Source organism: Amblyomma mixtum, chromosome 5 (genome assembly GCF_055824585.1).
Source record: "Amblyomma mixtum isolate Tamu chromosome 5, ASM5582458v1, whole genome shotgun sequence".
Lineage (NCBI taxonomy): Eukaryota > Metazoa > Arthropoda > Arachnida > Ixodida > Ixodidae > Amblyomma > Amblyomma mixtum.
This window is the reverse complement of record NC_143016.1, coordinates 159801737-159822519: the sequence shown is the minus strand read 5'-3', so window position 1 is coordinate 159822519 and position 20783 is coordinate 159801737. Positions and strand designations below refer to the sequence as shown.

The 20783-nt window shown below is 45.6% G+C and overlaps 1 protein-coding gene across 1 annotated transcript in view; it reads right to left on the bottom strand.

Moving 5' to 3' along the window:
• Window positions 1-16714, bottom strand: part of LOC149344293 (calcitonin gene-related peptide type 1 receptor-like) — a 123343-nt gene extending 106629 nt beyond the window's left edge. Inside the window, exon 1 of the mRNA XM_089542588.1 lies at window positions 16258-16714. The gene's annotated coding sequence lies outside the window, so the exon portion shown is untranslated. The remainder of the gene's footprint in view (window positions 1-16257) is intronic.
• Between the last annotated feature and the right edge of the window lie 4069 nt (window positions 16715-20783).

The window sequence follows — 20783 nt, the reverse complement described above, 5'->3', positions numbered from 1 at the left end:
TTCATCCACTCTAGACCTGAAACATGCTTCGTGCATTTAGCACCACAGCCAGCATTCCTTAACTCAGACCTGCGCGCTCCGCGCCACTCGCTTCATTACGCCATAGTCGGCGAACTACATTAGGGTCCCAGCTTTACAGCGCTCACTTCGCCTGCCGTCAGTCTTGTAGCTCTGTGTCACGTCGCTTCGTTGCCTGCTACGCCCATTTTCTCGGCGCCCACTGTGACGTCATATACATTTAAAGAAACTAACGAGATCACTTTCATGGCTTGAACCGCATTAGGCAATAACACACAAAGTGGCCGAACATCAGCTTCAGCTATGAATGTCTCCTTTTCCTAATCCAGCTAGAGTACAGTGCAATTTCCAGCTGAAGAAAGAATCTCATGGAATGACCGCAGAAACCCTTCCCGCTTAACTAATGTACAGTACTTTCTTCAGAATAAAGAAGTCACTACCCTTTTATTGCACAATTTATCGCTACCCTTTTGTCGTGAACTGTACTTATGTGTGCCGCTTTCTTTCCTTTTGCGCTTTTTTTAATGCTCTTTCTATTTTTAATCTTTATATGTTACTTCGCTTCGTGCTACTATGCTGCTTGCACTTAAACATACTTAAAACATATTCCGTATGCGCTAACGCACACTTGTTATGGCTTAACAGCGTGCATTTATATTAAGAGACGGACTCCGGAAGCTAGTTTCTCTGATCATTTAATTAAATACTCTAGACATGTCTACATGTCTACTAGTTAAAGAGGTAAAGAGTGACTAAGTGGTGCAACGTATTCCCCTGCTTTTCCATTAGCGTTAGAGAAGCGGTACTTTTATCATACTTATTTTCGCGACGGTAATGCTTTCATTCGTGTTACTTAGTCCTCGGGTGCAAAGCTTGCAAGCAAGTCGGAATGCTGAAATTACTAAAGAGTTTTGCCACAATCACCCACTGAAGAGATCAGCAAGTGGAAGGAACGGCACGGGTGGATAGCACAATACGCCTCATAAATATCGCATACCCTCTAGCAGCAAGACACGGTGTCAGATTCTAGGAGCGGAAAACTACAAAGCGGAGCAATAGTGTTCTTGCCCCCACAATGTCCGTTACTGCCCGAAAACTGAGCACTGAGAAGAGTTTTCACGAGCAACGTTGTGCGCTAAACAGGGGCGGTGGAGGTCGCACTTTATCTAAAGACGCCCTACAACATCTTTCGATCATCGTAAATAAATATACCCATTTGCTTTATTGTGTCGTCATGAACATCTGAGCTAAATAATACACTTCTGCACGCAGTATACAGAACCATATATACGGCGACTTTTTGAAATTCGCGCCTTCTACCGTGTCGCGTACTTGCGTATATAAGTCAAGAAGTGGCTGTTGGTTAGATCCTTTCCGTACCCATGCAGCTTTCGTGGCCGAGGCTAATCTTCCCTGTCAAGCCGGCGCCCCTGAGAGAATTCTCGCGTGCTTTGATAGCTCTGCGTGAGGCTGAGTGTGCGGGGCCAGCGGAGTGGCGCCGGCTTTTTAGCGCGCAAGTAGTGAACAGAGGAAGGAGAAAGGCGCGAAGGCGCTGAAATTCAAAATTTTAACGGCAGGGTAACCGGCTTCTACGAAACGAATTTAAAAAAAAACTGCCCACGATTACGTTACTCCCTAAGGTGAAATTTGAGCGCAGCTCATCAGCTGTTCCAGCTTTTCGATAGATTGAGGCAAAGAATTCGACGGCGGCCGCGGTAAGCTTCTGCTTCGGTGGCATGCACCACTGGATTCTGGCAGCGACGGCGCTGGACCTCTGCTCTGACAGCTCATTTAGCAGCCGCGGTATACGGAGGACTTCCACCAGTTGCCTCGCTCGTGGCTCAGAAAGAACTGGCAGAGAATAAACATATCGAGATCCGCCGCCACCGCTCCGACGCCCTGATTGCCGCCGCACTGGGGTGGCATTGGAGGATGAGCGAAGAGAGCAATTAAGTTATCGGGAGGTCGCGTGAGATCGCGCCAGGAGCGCGCGCAACTAGAGCAGCGCGCTGCCCCGGCTTTGGAGCTGGTTACAACGGACTCTAGGGGCTTTACAACGGTGACGGCGACGCAGCGAAACACAGGAAAAAGCTGCGCTCTAAAAAATTTTTGCTTGAGGATTTTCATAAAATGGTGTCCTTTGTTATCCCAGGCATGTCGCAACTTTATTGAATAGTGTTCAAGGGCCTCTTTAAACCCAACGTTTTGAAAAACTACGCGCAGCGTTACCTAACGTGTTCTGGGTTCGTCGAGCAACACACGACAGCATGGCCGTCGACTGAGAGCCTCAAACTAAATCAGTTTAGAGGCTTCTCTTTTTTTAGGAGATGTCATGGTAACCACGAACTTTGTGTGCTAGTATAGTGGAAAGGCAGATGCTTGGCCATCAATTTTAGTTAGGCAACTGTGAGGTATTGTGAGGTACTTTTATAGAACTATTGAATGCAGTGGGCTATTCTTTCGATGTGTAGCAAAATATCTCTTTCAAAGTTTGTCCATCGCTTGCATCAAGTAGTTAAGACTGCTATAGATAATACATACAAGATTTTGCACACAAGCAAATACAATATGCAAACAAGTAGAAACCACCAACTAGCCGTATTTCTCTTCTATTTCTAGAAAACGAACGAGAAGCATTTTTGACGCTAGCAAAAACGTCAACAGCAAAAGAATACAAGCCTGCCGAGAAGAGTTTGGCGGATATATCGACTATTATGGTAATATCTTACCTTATGTGAAAAAATTGCGTTCATAAACAACTTCCCTTTGAAAATTGCGCTTGTCTGGAAATTTTGTGTATGCGTCACACAAAAAGGTAAGTGCGGAAGGCAAGGTTTGTGGCGTCAGCCATTGGGGCTACTCAGTGGGAAGGCGTAGACAGAGCTTTATACTAGGGCGACGTGACGTAACGACGGAACTGCAGTATCGTTGCCTGCTAATTGACCAGCTCATATGTGCCGACCAACTGCGTAATTCTTACGAACTGCTTAATCCACGGGGCCAATCGTCACAGTTGTTGGCTGAAACACGTTCTTTCTTTAAAGGGACACTGAGGAGAAATTGAAGTTGGCTTGTATCGACAGGATATGAGCTCCTGATTACAAAAATGCCACTCATACTGACAACAAAGCTCTTGTAACGTAGAAAAGAGCACGAACCAAAATACAGGTATCGCCGCCACAGGCCAAACTCGCAAGTACAAGCGTGATGACGTCATAGGACAAAGCAGTGTTGCTAGAACCATTGGTTCTAGCAACTCTAGGACCGGAGAAGCCACGAATCACTGAGGCGCAGCCAATGCATGCGCAAATCTCCTTGACGTCGCCAGACGGCGCCACGTACTCGGCAGCTAGCGCGCGCCTGCAGCATCAGGACCAACCAGCGCCTGCTCACCCGCGGTAGGCGGGCTCCCGGTATTCCGCTAACGGTAACGAGGTACACGATATGCTATAGGTGTCTATTTGAGAGAACTTCGTTGACGACTTCGAGAACGGGATCCATCGTAACACTGGCAAAACGCCGGTGCAAACGTAAACGAAGCGACGGTAGCGACGGCCGCAATAGCCGATAGATGCCTTCAACGTGCGGCCGGCGGTAGCGTTTTTTTCGGCTGCTGATAGGCCGCACTGCTGGCCGCCAGAAATCACGGAGTCTGCGTTACGTCATCTGCACGTCATGTTTCCCGTCACTTAGTCCTGTGTCGTCATAGGAGAATCCCAAGTTTGAATCAGAGCGGCGGGAAAAACTTTTTCAACTTGGAATCCAAATTTCTGGGAAATAAATGCATCTTTCGCTGCCGGCCAAGTGGCAACACAGCCATGAAATGCCGAACTACCGGATTTCGCTATAAATAAAATATTAATAGAGCTCTCCTCACTGTCCCTTTAAAGCCCTTCATGAGTCCATTGCTTCGGACAGCTTGTGTGCAGCCTCGAGGCCCCACGTTGTCTCAGTGGCCGACGCGAATGTTGGATGGCCCGTCAGCCGTAAATCATGTTCCTCGGGCCTTCTTTCACGAATTTCCCGAGCTTTCCCAGAGCAGAACGACGCCCATGCTGTTGTGTGTTGCTGCAAGAACTCACAGCACGTTAGATAGAGCTACACGTAGTAGTTCCCAACGCTGGCATTAAAGAGGCCCTGGAACACAGTTGCGTCTCTGTGTGAGCAACTTATTGAACTCAGACCTCGATTAGGTCATGCCGGCTCTATCTTTCACAACATTACAAGATTATCATGAAATAAAGTCATAATATTAAGAAGCAAACTCTGTGCATCTGCACGGAAGACGAAGCAGTCACAGTTGCAAATAATGCGGTAAAGTTTAAAGCGTCATAAAAAAATAAAGCTGCGCTTCGGGTTTCTATTACACTAGTAGCTTTACACCTAGATGGGTAATAACATGTTATAGGCGTGGTCACCAAGAGTGTCAAACTGCAAAATGAGATCTTTTGTATGGAAGCGTACTCTCTTCATCGGTCGTCTGCCAGCGGTGCATATTTGAGTATGTCAAACCAGCGTTCCCAGCAATACACCCTGCTCAGCGCATTTTTGATTATTTTCCCGCCTTTCTTTCGTCGAAAATTATTCTCCACCTGTACTCACCCCCGAATCAACCTGCGTTGTAAATATATCTTCACAGCGTGAAAACCGCATTCCTACCGTTGAGTACTACATATGCCTGATTGTCGTAGCTTATAAGACGAAACAATTGCTATTGTGTTTTGCGTCACAAGAAATAGTTCTATTTAGAATGAATTTATGGCACTAATTTTTCCTCGCGTTTTTGAAGAAGATTGGGGACTGGTGTGAACGCAAAAATTCACAGGGAACTTACGGCAGCTTACGTGCTGTGAAGGCGAAAGCATATGTGTCAACGATGCCGACCGCGGCGATCGAATTTCAGTGGAGGCGAAATTCTAGAGGCCCGTGTACTGTGCGATGTCAGTGCAGGTTAACGAAGCCCAGGTGGTCGATATTTCCGAGCCCTTCACTACGCCTGAGTCATTTTGGGACGTTAAACTCCATAAACTAAACTAAACTAATCGCGAGCGTTCGACCTCTACGCAGTCTCCTTCGAACGCTAATGCCACAAACGCTGAATCCACAGAATTCCGAGAAACTCTCGGTTCGAATACACCTCACGAGCTAGCCTCCAAGATTTATATGAAACGAATGCTATGCGGTAATGGAAACTGTATGACACTACCCCCAACCTGGTAGGACGAAAGACAGCGGCACAATTTTACGTGACAGCGTACAGGGTCTGTTCTGAAAGTAGTAGGACTGGTTTTTTCCTGGGCGAACGGGCGGACGAGAGGTGATCTGCGCATGCAGGATCGTTGAAGGGGGATATTGGGAATGCTGGGGAAAATCGGCAGTCGGCTATCGGCCGTTGAAGAGAGGAGGTCGAATGTACTGTGATTGTGAACCCCTGTCGAAACGTCTCGTCACGCAGAATCATCGAGCGTTTACTGGATCAGCGATACGCGATCAAATTTTGAGTAAATCTTGGTAAAACGGGCAAAGAGACTCACAGAATGATTAAGGAGGCCTACGGTGACGTTTCCATGGGTAGATCGGGTGTTTTTTGAGTGGCACAAGCTGTTCCGAGAAGGTAAGGAAAGAGTGGAGGAAGACGACCTCTCCAGACGCCCTTCGACCAGCAAGACCAACGAAAATGTGTGGCGAGTGAGACATTTACTTAACGGTGATCGTAGAATAAATATCAGAATGATGGCTGATGACTTGAGCATTCCTCAAACACAAGTTTTTGAGATCGTGACGGAAAGTTATCCATGAGGAAAGCGTGCGCGAAGTTGGTGCCGGGAGTGTTGTCAGAGGAGGAATAGGCCAACCGGTAGGATCTTCTTCATCATGCGTAGAGACGGATTTTAGGCAAATGCCTATTTTTTTCAACGCTTCGTAGGCGCACCATTTTTACATATGAGCACGAATTAGGTGTTGACAATATGTGTAATACTCATTTTATAGTGCCTATAAATGCCTATTTTGGGTGTCAGTGCCTATAAATGCCTATTTCCGACGTGACAGAAGCCAACAGCCACTGACACCAAGGGGCACAGGGGATTTTTTTTTTAATTTATTTATTTATTTTGTGGTGTTGATCAATTTAGAATATTACTGAATATGTTATCGCTTAAAGCTAATTGATTAGAAAAGCAGAAGAAAAAACAACCACATGCCGCCGGTGGGATCCGAACCCACGACCTCCGACGTCGGTGCCTAAAAATGCCCTATTTTAGAGAAAAGGGGCCTGAAATACGCTGTGGTTTTGCTTTCAGATTCTGTTCGCTTTCGAATCAATTTCGGTTTTGAGTAGAACACACACGTGGCAACATTAGATGACCTCGTCAGTTGGCTGTGGTGAACACTGCACCTACGCCGGCTGTGTGCACAATGCCAACCACGTCAGCCGAAAATATCGAAGGAACCTTTTTCCTATTTTCTGCCATTTTATCGTGGCAGCTTGTTGATGATTTTGGCTGTTAAAGTGGTAGTTGACCACATGGCACCACATTTCGGAAAGTATACGGAGTAAGTTATAAGTTCGTCCAAATGAGTCCAGTTGGTTCCAATTGAAACCAACTTTAAAATGTTAAATAAACCTGCTGGAAACAGTTTAACTGATTAAAATTTCCACCTGGGTAACCTGCCTTATTTTCGTTCCTTGTGCCCCAGATGGTGCTTGTCTGCTACTGCTTCCATAGCTTTAACAGTGATTTCTAGATGGATGATGTTTATTTTATCATGAATCCTCGCGGATGTACGTAGGCCCGTGCAGAACTATGATTCTTTTCGGCATATTCCGCATCAAGCAGCGCTGTGTGTAACATTTTCTAGCATCTCGTATTTATGGTTTCCAGACCATATGGCAAGCACCATTTGATAGTCGCTTGGCTCCAGACACGTGAAGCCACAAACTATAAAACACTGTTTACACAAATGACACCATATTTATTAATGTTGTAATAAGGGAGTAATTACTCTTTGACGTCCACCCAAGCGCAGCTATACGGCTACAAAGGAAAGCTCTACAGCTTTCTCAGAAACTTCGCAGTTAAAGAAAAATTCGTCCTGGTCCGGGTTTCGAACCCGGGACCACCGCTTCACCGGAGCAGTCGCTCTGCCAATTGAGCTAACCGGGACGGCAAGTTCATGGTAGGGCGAGAGCGAATTGATCAATAACTCGAAGTGGGAACAGTGTTGACCAAATGTTTTGTTCAAAACATTTGGTCAACATTTATTAATGTTGAAGCATCGGGTATGCCTACAATAAATAAGTTCAATTCCTGTGTGAGCGAAGACTGAACTCATTTGTCAGATGCTCTGAATTGACAATGTTTCTATCAGTTTCTAAATGCATGGCCTCCTGCTAAGGTGTTCATTGTTTCTACTTTTGTGCACGACAAGCGAATTGTTTGTTTCGAGGTATACCAAAGTGTTTTAAAAGGGTTGGTAACCGTCCCTTTTGCTCTGCTGAAGCATATGTATTGTACGAAAAGTTGCGCGACAGCCTTAAAAAAAACGGCTTCTAATGTTCGCACTTTGCTTAAGGTCCCAAATCATTCCTGCTGTGTTTTTGTTTTATTTTACGGCAGATATTGCGCGGTAAAGTTCGGAACTGTGTGCACTTTTGATAAAGTTTATAGTGCCTATTTTTCTCCGTTAGGTGCCTAAAATGCAATTTTAGGCACCTATTTATGGCGCCTAAAACGTGCTTTTTAGTGCCTAAAAATCCGGCCTCTAATCATGTGAATGAGGACCCCGATTTTTTGCCCAGCACATGGCGGCAACGCTGCCTCAGCCCCCCGACAGCCTCGACTTGGCCCCGGCAGACTTTTTTCTATTCCCGAGAATAAAATCGACGCTCAAGGGGGAACATCACGGATCGGTAGAGGTGGTTCAACAGGCCGTGACGAGGTAGCTAAACAGCATTCCGGTTCAGGCGTTCCTGGAGATGTACGAAACCTGTAAAACTCATTGGCAGCATCGTGTAGGCGCGGAAGGGTGCTACCTTAAAAAATTGTAATCGTTTGTACTATTCTCTCCAAGAGAATTTTATTGGACCCCATGGTTACACGATAAGGGACCACAGTCCCTCAAAAAATACAAGAGTACAGTTCGCGACTAGTGTCGCTCGATTACGGAAAAGCGATCACTCAAGACACGACGTCGACTCCTGTCGCCCTGTATTCTCTTGAATAAATTTTGATTAAAAAAATGAGTCCTACTACTTTCAGAACAGACCATGTATACAGCTCGTTCCCTCGAAAAGCCGTCGGCGTAGCAGCACTAGGCACCGGTAGTCGGAAATAATCGAGGGCTGCGTAAAAATTGCCCTAGAATGTTCCGCATGGTGTCATATGATTTAGCAGTTTGTTCTGCATAAACGTATTAGTTAAGTTAGAACCTTGCTCACGGCAGGGATTCGAACCGGCGACCTATAATAGGGAACTGCGTAAAAAAAAATTATCATGCGCGGTTCGGGTGTCCACCAAGCTAAGCGACACTCTACGTCATTTCCTTTCCTAAAAAAAAACAGCTTTCGATTTGTCCAACGGGTAAGGACTCGCGCTGAACCAACACCACCTTCTGAGTGGTGTTGGCTGAACGGGCAATGGCGTTCCGTGGACTCCATGGCAGCGCGTTGCTCTCTTAAAGGCGACGCTTAAGCGTCCTCTAAATACGAAAATCGGATTTGGAGACAAGAAGTAGCGCAATAACTTTCTCACATTTTGGTAGACACCACAGCATTGCGTTAAGGGAAGTCCGGGAAGGCATACAGGTACCGCCTTTGTCAAAAGTTTGGAGCCCAGGGGGTTTTCTTTTGAGCCGCACTGTGTCGTTCTTAATGAATATCTAGCGCTCCAAATTTCCTCGACATGAGAAGATTTCTGGTACTGCCTCCTGCAATAGGTAGGACTTCCATGAGTGCTCCTGGAGTCCCACTATAAAGCTTGGAAGTGAACCCCCTGGGCTCTTAAACTTTTGACAAAGACTGTACGTCGTTGACTAGAAACCCTTTTCCCAGTTAGCCTCCAAATAGAATACATCTAAGCTACATGAAAAGACAAATCGTATGAGGCCACCGGGAGATAGAGAGAGAAAAAGGCTTTATTTGAAGAGGAATTCAGGGCACGCCCCAGGGTTCCCGCACGACCCCACTGCACTAAAGTGTTTATGTTCCTGAGGTCCATAACACGTGCAGACCATCGCCACCGGCCGGGCTGCCAGTGTCACCACCGGGAGCGCTGTGCGTGAATTGGTTGCTGCCATTTTTGGTACAACTTTAGTCCGGAATACTGGCACAACATTGAGGTCGGCCTGTGGAGGCTATATTAGACTATCAAATTTGTACGATTGCCGCAAAATGCGGTGCTCGGCTTGCTATGTGCGTCCTAAAGCCGCATATGACGTCACCCTGTTTTAAGGCAAAAGCCTCGACCGTGGAACGGACTTGAGACATTCTGACGAAGTCCATTCAACTTTAATGTCTCGTACTGTCGTTAGCAGCCGTGTCAGCAGATGTGTCCGCGTTTCGGCGTCACTACTTTAAGAAAAAATTGGCGGGGGCTTAGCTTTGGTTAAGCCTGGTATGTTGTGAAAGCAGGTGTTTTATACTGCATATGCAGCGCCTCTAGCGGGAGGAGCGCGGCGCGCCGTGGCAAGCGGCCGCCGTTACCCGACGAGCCGAGGTGGCAGCCCGTCTCTCACTCCTGGTATGACGTCACGCTATAACGTCACTAGCACCTGTACGTAATTTCCTTTCTAGTTCATTTAAAGGCAAAAGGCTTTAATGGCTCATGCTCGCGGTGTCCGTCCATACTAGCGGTGTCCGTCCATGCTCGCGGCGTTCGTTCATGCTCGCGGTGTCCGTCTGTGCGCTGGAATCGTGCCAACTGTGGCCTCTCCTCCGCGCAGCAGCGCAACCTCCTGCGTGATTTCCTTTCCTCTAATTCATTTTATTCACTACGGGCCCTCTTTGTGTTCCTTCTTTCACTCACACTTCCTCCTTTCCTCTGCAAACGGATGACGGGTGTCCACCGAGAGATGCGAGACAGTTACTGCGAATTTCCTTTCCTCAAATAGAATTTTCATTTTCTTCACTACGGCTCCTCTTTGTCTTTCTTCTTTCACTGCCACTGCCTTCCTTCTTGTACAGTGCGGTTCAGGTGTCCACCGCGACGGTTGCTACGTCAGAGGTCATTCTAAAGTTCAAACGTGGCTACCGGCCGTCGCTACGCGAAAGGCCGTTAGTGAGCGTAGTATTGCTTTCGCAATAAAACTGTGTCGAGGCTGGGAATCGAACCAGGGCCTGTGGCACAGTGGAACCAGTTTTTCACCACCACCACCACCACCACTGTGGCAAGTGGAGGCGCTACCACTCCGCCACGAAGGCTCAGGTTTTGAGCATAAATAAAGGCGCACCTAGTGAATGAATGGCTTTCATAAATAAAATAGAATAAATAAAACAAATAAAGATAAGAAAAGAAACAAAACCAAAAATAAAGAAATAAAAATAAAAATAAAATAGAAATAAAATATAAAAAAAATAAAAAAATCAGTGCGCCAGGAAACGCTTTCGTCTTGCAGCACATTAGAGAGCCAAAGAGCCCCCTGAATCTTTTTTCTTGCCGTCACTGGTATCTGTGCATGCACACACTAGCACACGCCGTCGGCTTCCGCCGGTTTTTTCGTAATGGTGCTAGTAAGGCTTGCGCCTTAACAACCGCTCCTATGCAATGCACTATCAAGTTCACCTGTTACTGCCATGAAGGGTTGGGCATTCTAACGCCTCTTGGTAACTTGAACAGACCTTCAAGGAAAAAAACGCTTACGATTAGGCATTCATTTTTTTATCAGCACAAAGCGTCCAACACTACCTTTCAACCATGAAATGAGCACGATACAAAATCCGTCAAGTTATCATTCTTTTGCCTTGGGTATAAGTAGTGGTTTAGCATTAGGTTCCTTTTTTAGCCGTTGCTTTCCTGTCAACCGATGATGAAGAACACAATTTGGACCGTGGTGCTTCATGGGCGCCGTGCGTGACAGTACTCAGTATGGAAGAAACTAGCGTAAAACGCAAGCCTTCAAAACACTGGCCGTTCCCATATGACATTCATTCTGAGGCACTTCAATTTATTGCTTTCTTACCAAATTTCTGGTAATACTTCATCAACCTCAGTCTTTCAGAACTGCACCTCTTCATAACTCTTGTAGATACGTAGCATCACGGTATGCGCAATATCTCCATGTTACTAAGCGTATCTGCCCGGTTTAAGCGAGGTTGCTGCTTCGTTAAGCGTGCCTGCGCTTCCTGGGAATCGAATTTGTTGGCATAGCCGAATAACACAATGAGCCTACCGCGAGAGCTAGAGCGTCGTTTCTCGCGTAACGCGCGAGATGCAGTGCCCATGATATAACTGCAAGGCACTGAAGGGAAACGAAGCGCCTTGTTCATGCACCGCTGCCCAATGTTTAGTTCTGGTTTCTTGTGCGTTTCTTTGGTCAACGCGCGTTTTTTTTTTTTCTTATCCCCGTACTGGCGCTCTACTTGAGCCCGCACGAGATTATGCGTGGTACAGGACGCGAAGGAGACCCGTTAATCGATGAGTTTGCTTGGTTAACAAGGAAGTTCGGGTGGGCGGAGTCTGGTACTGTTCTCCATCCTCGGGCGCCAGACGTGACCTAGAACCGGCGAACGAGTTTCGTTTATTGGCTATTATTGCTCAGAACACGTCTTTCGCGCTGCATAAGGGCTGCATTCAGTAAGCGTCTTTGAAATTTATCCACTGAATGTATGGTGTGTTTGATGGCCATCTTTTGAGAACGAAACACGATGTATGTGTAATACATGTACAGGAAAGTAAAAAAAAAAAAGGTTGAACACTATGCTCACTTCTCCGAAATAATAAGTAAAAGAAAAGAGCTGTTCGTCTGGAATGTATAAGTTTTGCATTTCTCAATATGTATAGATGCCTTCGCGAAGGCAGGTTTCAAATTGAAGGTTTCGACAATTCGAGTTCACGCAACCGGTCGAAAGCAACAGTTGTTTCGTGTGACTAAAACATTGCAAGAGAGAAATGCGCATTTCGTTTCCTCTAGCGCTTTCTTCCAGCGGTTTTAAACAGCTTGTGGGAGTGAGCCTACTACGGAAGAAGCTATTTTCTATTTCAAAAGAAATACGAAAATTAATCTAAAGCGACATTTGCAGAACATGGTCGCCTATTTCACACTGTTATCCTATAAGCCAATGTGCCTTTTCGAATCGTGTATGTCGGTGTGTAGTTTTGTGCCCTATCGCTACACCGAAGTAATGACAATGTCCTGCTGATCCAAGTGTCACTACACACATATCTATTTTTCTTTCAGACAAATTACCACCGCTAGTTTCCCTTCGTGCTCTACATGATGGAAAAAGAACTAAGTCCACGTTCCACATTCTATTCAAAGGTAGAAACCAAATGTGAATAAAAGAAAACGGAAATTCAGCGAGATGAGGATTTTATTCGCGCTGGCGCGTTTTTTTATTGCCCATTTTTAAGGACACGACGACAAGTCTTTCAGAATACTTCAAAGACGCTTCCTGAATGCAGCCCTTACGCAGAGTGACAGACGTGCTCTGAGAAACAGTCCATAAACTAATCCCCGTTCGTTGGTTCTGGATCACGCCTGGCGCCTGGAGGGTGGAGAACACTACCGCTCTCCTCCCACCCGAACTTCCTTGTTATCCGCGCAAACCCATCGACGGATGGGTCTCCTCCGCGGCCTGTACCACGCATAATCTCGTACGGGCACAAGTTCGGTGCCAGGACGGGAATAAGAGAAGAATTCGCGCAGACTAAAGGCGCACAGAAAAACTAGAACTAAACCCTTAACCGTGGTGCATGAACAAGGCGCGTCGTTACACTTGACTGCCTTGCAGCTCGGTCGTGAGCACTGCATGTTGCGTGTTAGGCGAAAAACGGCGCTGCAGCTTTCGTGGTAGGCTCATTCCGTTATTCGTCTGCGCCAAGAAATGCGATTCCCGGGAAGGACGAATAGGCCTTAACGAAGCAGTAACCTCGCTGGAGTCGGGCTGATGCGCTTAGTAAGTTGGAGATATTGCGGGTGCCGTGTCGTGAGGTTGCGTCTCTCGAAGAGTTATGAGCAAATGCAGTTCTGCAAGACTCTCGTTGATGAAGTACTTAGAGAAAGTTGATATTTTGGTACTGCAAAAGAAGTCAAACTTCAAGCGCCTTAGACTGATTATCTTATGAAAACAGCTAGTCTTCTCAAAGCTTGCGTTTTACGGGAACTAATGGCTTCCAATAGTGAGTATTTTCACGTATGGCACCCATGATTCATCAGTGCCTGAAGTATGTTCTTCCTGATCGGTTCACAGGACAAGAAACGGCTCAAAAGTAACCTACGGCTAACCAGAATGAATTCTTTAGAAAAAAAAAAGAATAATTTCAAGAGTTTTTTTTTACCTTATTTCGTGGTTGAAATCTAGTGCTTAAGGCATCGTTCTGGGTAGAAAAACAAATAAGGAATATATAAAGGCAAGCATTGTGGTCCTTGAAAGTCTGTTCAAGTAGCCTTTTCGCAAGGGCCTTCTCAAGGGCCAGCTCTACACGGGAGTAACAGGTGCACTCGATGCTGCATTACATTTATTTGTTCACGCCAGTCCCCATACTCGTCCAAAAATTTGAAAAAAAAAACTGCCATAACTTCGTTCTAAATAGAACTCTTTCTTCTCACACGAACCACATTAGCAGTCGCTTCCTTTTTTCTGCTACGATAATCGTAGGTTCTCAGTGGCAGCAATGCGTTTTTTAGCGCTCTGGAGATATATCCAAAACGCTGGTTGATTCGGTGTTAAGTATAGGAGAAGAAAAATTTGAGCCGATAGAAAGCTGGAAAAATAAAGACTGAAAGACACGCTCAAGAGCAAAAGAGCCTATCTTGCAATTTAAGCTTCTTATAGAAGGAACGATGCGCTCACCGTTAACAGTGCTTAAAAAATGAAATTGTCTATCGAGGTGGAAAGCTACAAATGCAGTTGAAAGTGGAAGGGCGGCTTTATTTTTTATGACGCATTAAACTTTACCGCATTCTTTGCAACGGCGACTGTTTCGTCTTACATGCTGCACTGGGGTAGCTTTGTCATCTTCGTACCCTCTTTCACGAAAATCCTGTGCTGTTGTCAAAGTTAAAGCTGGCGACGCCTAGTCGGGTACCAACTTCAATAAGTTACTCGCACGGAGACAAAACTTTGTTTTTCCTTGGCCAGCGTTGTATTTTGTATCACCTGCTGCAATCGCCCTGCAACGTACAAGCAGTGCAAGACTACAAGGAGTTCTAGCATTCGATCACAGTAGTAAATTCTGAGCTGGACTATCACAGCTGCTGTGCTAGCTTATCAAGCATTAAATGGCGTTAATGAGACCTAGTGTAGTTTATATATGCATCGAAATAGAGCAAAGGCAAATATTTTGGTTAGAGAAACATATGTTTAGTTCTTTGCTTGTTTCTTCAATTATTTATTGAATTTTTCTTCTTACTTAACTCTTCATATTAAACCAATGTCTGAGCAAGACCGGAGGAGGAATATTTAAATGCAATCATAAAATGCAGTTGGTTTAGACCCCGTAATCGCGTTCGAAGAAGACAAACCTTCCTAACGAGGTGTCTATTCGTCACCGTGCTCCAAACAAAATGTCAGATGATAAGCGCATCATAATGGAGTACTCGCCTCATTACAGATCGGAAGCTACGACTGTTCCGAACATCACGAGGAAGGGGTATACGCTTTCTCACATATATTTGTTTTACGCTAATTTTCTTGTTCTTGCCGTCCATTCCGACAGCGTCTGCAATGTTTTAGAGGATGCCGCTAATAGAAATGAAATTAAACACTCCCATGTGCTGTGGCATAGAGAAAACCGAAACGGCGTTGTCTCGGGGAACACATTCCAGCGGTGATCTTTTGTAGAGTGTGTTGCACAGTTTTTCTTTCCGATTCCAAATCTTCCTGTTCCACTCATCTTTACAGAAACTGGAGAGTATTCACGGGCGCACGCTAGTAAGTTGCCTTCGCTAGCATATTTCAACAAGTTTTAACTACTTCCCGTTTCCGACAACCCCACCTTCGATTAGACAAACATGGCGAAGCGCTTGAATTGAGCACCCACGGAAGTGGCAGTGGGCATTTAAGCTCCGCCTTAGGGATATGACGCTATAGCGTAATGGGCTAATTCTCATATATGCAGAATTGGTAATTGTCCAATTTATGTTCATACATTCCTGGGAGTCCTCATACCCCTCCACGTGCAGTGGTGCAGCAGTTAAGCGATGCGCCACTGCCCTTCTATGGTAGGTGCTGCCATTGGTGGGGATTGTGCAAGCTGGGTTGCTGTTCGTGGGCAACCTCCTTAACTGCCACCTGCCACGGTGCGCAGTTGGCTCATGATCCGGAGGGCAGGCTGCAATGACGCCAAAAGGTCACGTGACGTAGCTGGCCCACCTGCCTCTATGGTTGCTTCTCTGGGAATTTTTTCACGGATTTTTTCTCACTCTTAACTACGCCCACGGTGACGCCGGATTTTCTGCGACACAAGCTCTTAACGCTGTCACTAAAAAAAAATTACGAAGATTGTCACTTCGAAATATCATAACTTCATTAAACGCTGTTAAACCTCCGAACGTTCTGCTAAGGCAAGTATGGAGAACGGAAGAGAAAAGAAAATCACAGTTCAGTAAAAGTTCGCGCAATGCGAGGCTCTCATGTTGAAAATCTGGAAGCAGCTGGCTAAATTTTAAGCAGATAGTGAGCGAAAAGAAAAATCCATCCTCAGTTTGAGCTTGTCCCGGATGAAAGCGAACAGGTGGGTCACGGGCAAGAGCAACGGCGCAGCTCGACATTCTCTGCACGAAAGGGCTTCTCACTTCGCCACCACGTCACGTACAAGCGAAAAATGCTCAAGTAATAGAAGGTCGCATTTTAATTCCCTCTGAGCCGAAGTAGGAAAGTTTGGCTCTCTTTCTGATTTTTTAAAAGTGAGACGACAAGAGCGTAATATTTGGCTCGTTTTTCATCTGCAGCGCAGAAGAAAAGAAGGATTTATCGGCCTTTATGCAGTGCCTGCAAATTTTCATTTTCATGAAGTAAAAAACAAGGCTACACATTCATAAAAAAAAGTACCAGAGAGAAATTTACTGAAGATAACTTACTGGGGGAGCAGTTATCCAGCGCTGTGCGAGTCAACCCGGCTTGTGATCCAACCACGTCGAAACTTACGGAATGATTCACTGCCCAGAAAAGTCACTGTTCAAACATTCCGCGTTCGCACCTTTTTAGCTTCGAAAACAAGCCAGCTCGAAAGTTTTTCTTGTGCGAAAGGCGGCGCGTTCTTAAAGTTCCCTGGCGCACCATTTGCATTTCAAACAGGCGAATAAGGTGGCTTTTCAGCAACGCAAATCCACATGGCTCGAGGCAAAAAAATTATTATGCAACTTCTTCAGTGTTCCGCAATAACTTCTTGGTAACAAAGAGTCTCAGCGCAGGAAAGAGGACCCTCGCTTTTGAGAGCGGAAGCCGAGCGAAGAGGTCTATATTTCCACTGCGACCGGCGCTGTCCTGAGCGACTAGGCACAGAGCGAGACCTAACCGCACTGCTGTCCGGACGCCGGTGCGGTACCGACTGAGCGTTCCGGGCTGCCACCGGCGAACATCGACGGTCGGGGGGAAAAGAACCGCCCCTCTCATCCTGCGCTCCCCTGGCGGCGCAGCAGCGTGACCGGAAAGCGGCCGCTGGCGCCTCCCGCGTCGGCGGTGGCGGGAACATGCTCTCCGGAAGAGCGGGGACGTCAACAAACGGCGCGTTTGCTTCTCGGGGAGCAGTGTAGGGTCGCACCCCATCTACGGTCGCCGAGAACTGCGGATATGCATCGGACGTCCACGAGAAGTTGAAGGATTTGTTTTTTTGGGTACTTTCTGGACGTGAGCGCAACACCATTTATTACAGGATATTAAATAAGATATCTACAAGTGTCCGTTCCTAGATAAGTGAGAGATTTTCATTCATGACCCCACAATCAAAATTTGCTTCTCAATGAGTGCCTGAAAATTTAAGCACAAGTGGATTCCTATTCCCACTCCTGATCATCAAAGGGCCTCAATAAAACAAGACCAGAATGATGTTCGGCGCGCGCCTATGTTTCTTTTATAAATTTAAGATGGGCGAAATAAACAAAATGCAAAAATTAACTAACAGGTGCCTCGGTTAAACGCTAAAGATTATTCTGTGTGGCAGTTTTTTTTTTTTTGCATGAGAGTTTGCTTGACTCTTTTTCAGCAACTGGCAAGAACAGGTGGCAGAAACAGGCACTCTTTTAGGGGCACCGCACCGCTCAATGAGGCACTGCTATGAGGTGCTTGCTCGGACGAATGTTATTATCCTATGCTTCCACCATGCCAGGATGTCGGTCCTGACTTTGAATTGAGTGAGGTAAGTAATGTTGAGTTTAATGTTTGCTAATAAAACTAATGTCAGCAGCGGGCTTCCATTGGTGCATACGCAGATAATACGTATCAATTTTCTGCTGAGGGGGAATTATTATTAGACCTCAGTAGATATCCGAAAAGGCATCGCCAGTTTCGGAGCCGCAGGAAGATAACTACTTTCGGAGCCGGAGCCGGAGCAGGATGTTGCAACGCAGCCGCGCTGAGATTTCGTTAGTTGTCTTTCCCTGCGCTGGAAACCACCTACAGTGATGCTTTTACGCCTAAGGTGCCGGCAGTATTAGTTAAATGAACCACGGAGAGTGACAGTAATTTCGCTTTGATAGCTCTCTGATGCTGAACGAGAAGAAATAAATGATTAAAGACTGCAGTTGGGTACTACTTATAAATATTCTTTGCTTCGCAAAGGAGAGGCAGTCTGTTCTGTTTTCTCTGCTCATATCCTTACTTAATTTTCTTCATGAAATTTCACTCGAGATCCAACGCGCATATGATAAGAACACATTAGAGTGTCCTGCGCTGCACCCGATATGCTTATTTAACCCTTATAATATTTTAGCACCTCCTGATAGCCACTCTTCATTTTTTTCGAACGGATGTTGTGACCTAACAATTCCTCTTGCCACTATTACCCTTTCAGCCTAATTTTACAAGGACTTGTGCTCTGAGTGAAGGAAGTTTAGGTGAGTCGCATGTTCAGGGGTGTATGTTAAGTTTCTTTTTTTTTGCATAAGAAAAAGCAGTCTGCTGGTTTCTGCATTGCGACCAGCGACAGGCTACTAGCACGCCATAGTTGTCTAATGCAAAAACATGCTTAGTATCAGGGCTTGTAAAGCTGTGACATGCTTTCGAAATGGCGTTTTCAGAGGCAAAATGTTGAGACCGTAGTGAACTTGCAGCAGAATTTGATAATGAGGGACAGGTTTTCTTGAGGCAATCAAAATCCAGAAAATAAGCGTAAAGGTAACAGATAGCGGACACAATTTTTTGCTAGACCTCCATAAAAAAATGAACTAAGTTTATATAAAACGCCCCTTTCTTGTCCTTCTCTTCTCGTTCAACCTGTCTTCCTTTGTGCGCTACCATTTTTTTTTTAGCCGTCGCGGTGGCTCAGTGGCTACGGTGCTCGGCTGCTGACCCAAAAGACGCGGGTTCGATCCCGGCCGCGGCGGCTAGAATTTCTTTGGAGGAGAAATTCTAGAGGCCCGTGTACTGTGCGATGTCAGTGCACGTTAAAGAACCCCAGGTGGTCGAAATTTCCGGAGCCCTCCACTACGGCGTCTCTCATAGCCTTAGTCGCTTTGGGACGTTAAACCCCATAAACCAACCAACCAACCAACCAACCAACCATTTATTTTTAAATATGGAGAACCAACATGCCCAAACTTATTCTCCTCTTATAGAAGCTTACTGAGACCGCAGTTGGCTGACGCAACTACATACTACATAAACACCGAAAAGCCTCTGGTCGTGCAGTCGCGAGTAAGAAAGATTTGGACTAGTGACGTGCAAAGTAGCAATGCTAGGCCTTGCGGTTGCGAACACGCCGATAACTAAAGTTCTAGGTGTGTTTGCAAAGCACGGCGCCATGCCAGCCACGCCGTGCGATTTTCGCCGCTCCGGTGACGTCACTGCGCTAACTTTTTTTACTCGGGACTGTACTTCGCCTAAGTGTTACGCATAATGCAGTCGATATGCGTAACGTGCTGCTATGGTTTCCTGCTGTTATGCTGCAGACATCAGTAACTAGGCATCTTCGCGCTTTAGGGCTGAAAGCAAGTTGTGTTTGGAAAATAATCCGCTAAATTATTGTTTTGTGATTTAAACGAAAATTCCAAATGCTGTTCACGGATCGCTTCACCAGAAATGTACAATATTCCAACGGCCTGTGAATAACGAGGTGGCATTTACAGAGAGGAAAATGTTCCTTACACTGGGCAAAGCGCGTGACCATTGCTGCCACTGAAGAATCATAATTAGTTAATAACTAAAAACCAGTCTTCACAAGACTCCCAATATATGGTACAGCGGCTATAGTGATGAGATGTTCGCATTTTTAGAGCGGAGCTCTATTACTGCCGTTCTTCAAGGTCATGTGTGTATGCAAAATGACCTGGGGAGCCAGAGGAGCGCAAAGTAAAAACAAAAGGTAAAACAATAAAATAAAACAAAACAAAAGCAAGAAACAAAAATAAAACAAAAAATTAAAAACACAAATAAATATAGCATAAATAAAAGTAAAGAATTGCAGAAGGTATTCCAGAAAGAAGTGTGTAAGGAATTGCCGAAACATGTAAGGAAGTGCAGAAAGAATTGCACAAAAGCAGCTTTTGCTTTGCATTGAGGTTCGACGGATTTCCGAATAACCTGCCTAAATTTTTTGATCGATAAAAAGTGCACATCAGTGAAGTGCCTACTGGACCGATATAAGCCTGCGTTAAATATATTATTTAATGTGATGCTATCATTTGACAACTGGGCTTGTATATTACGGTATCGCTACACGATGAACACAGATACGATTAGCGAAATTCATGTAATACGTTAGGATTTTCATTAGGCGTTGCTCTGTGGCACACCACTAGGACAATGATAACAAAAGGCTAAAGAGACAACAGATGCATGTACAAATCCAGCTTCAACTAGCAATTCAGTGATGAAGGTTTCTTTTGGGACTATGGCTGCAGACACCGTCGAATAAGATCTCCCGTTAATAGCACCAAGGCCAGAGAAAAACGCTGCCGCATGTTTGCACTGGTCTCATGGGCGTCAAGCGAGGCGAACGCACGCGATATTGACAGAAACCGTGCTCACGTTCGAACTCCTTTGTGCGAGATCGCGCCATTGAATATCATCAGACGACATGGTTTTTAGGGACAAACTGGAAGTCCCCATTGGCCGCTAAATCTCAGGCGCGAACTATGGCTTCATACTTGTGCGAACAAAATGCGACAAGAAGCAAAGGCTCATTACATTCCAGGCGATGGACAAACTCACAGGTGTGGCTCACGCTGAGGCCTGTTTCATATCTACACCGCTTTCGGAATAGCTTCAAGTTCCTTTCATTCGCAGTATGAAAATAAACCCACTGGTGGGTTTTTCCGAACTTGACCATATGGGAGGTTATGTTAGCACTCTTTGGTTATGTTAGCACTCCTTATTCTCTTCAATCAACTATCTTTTCGCAGGTTGAATCATACAAGTACTTAGGTGTCACAATCAGCAGCAAACTGAC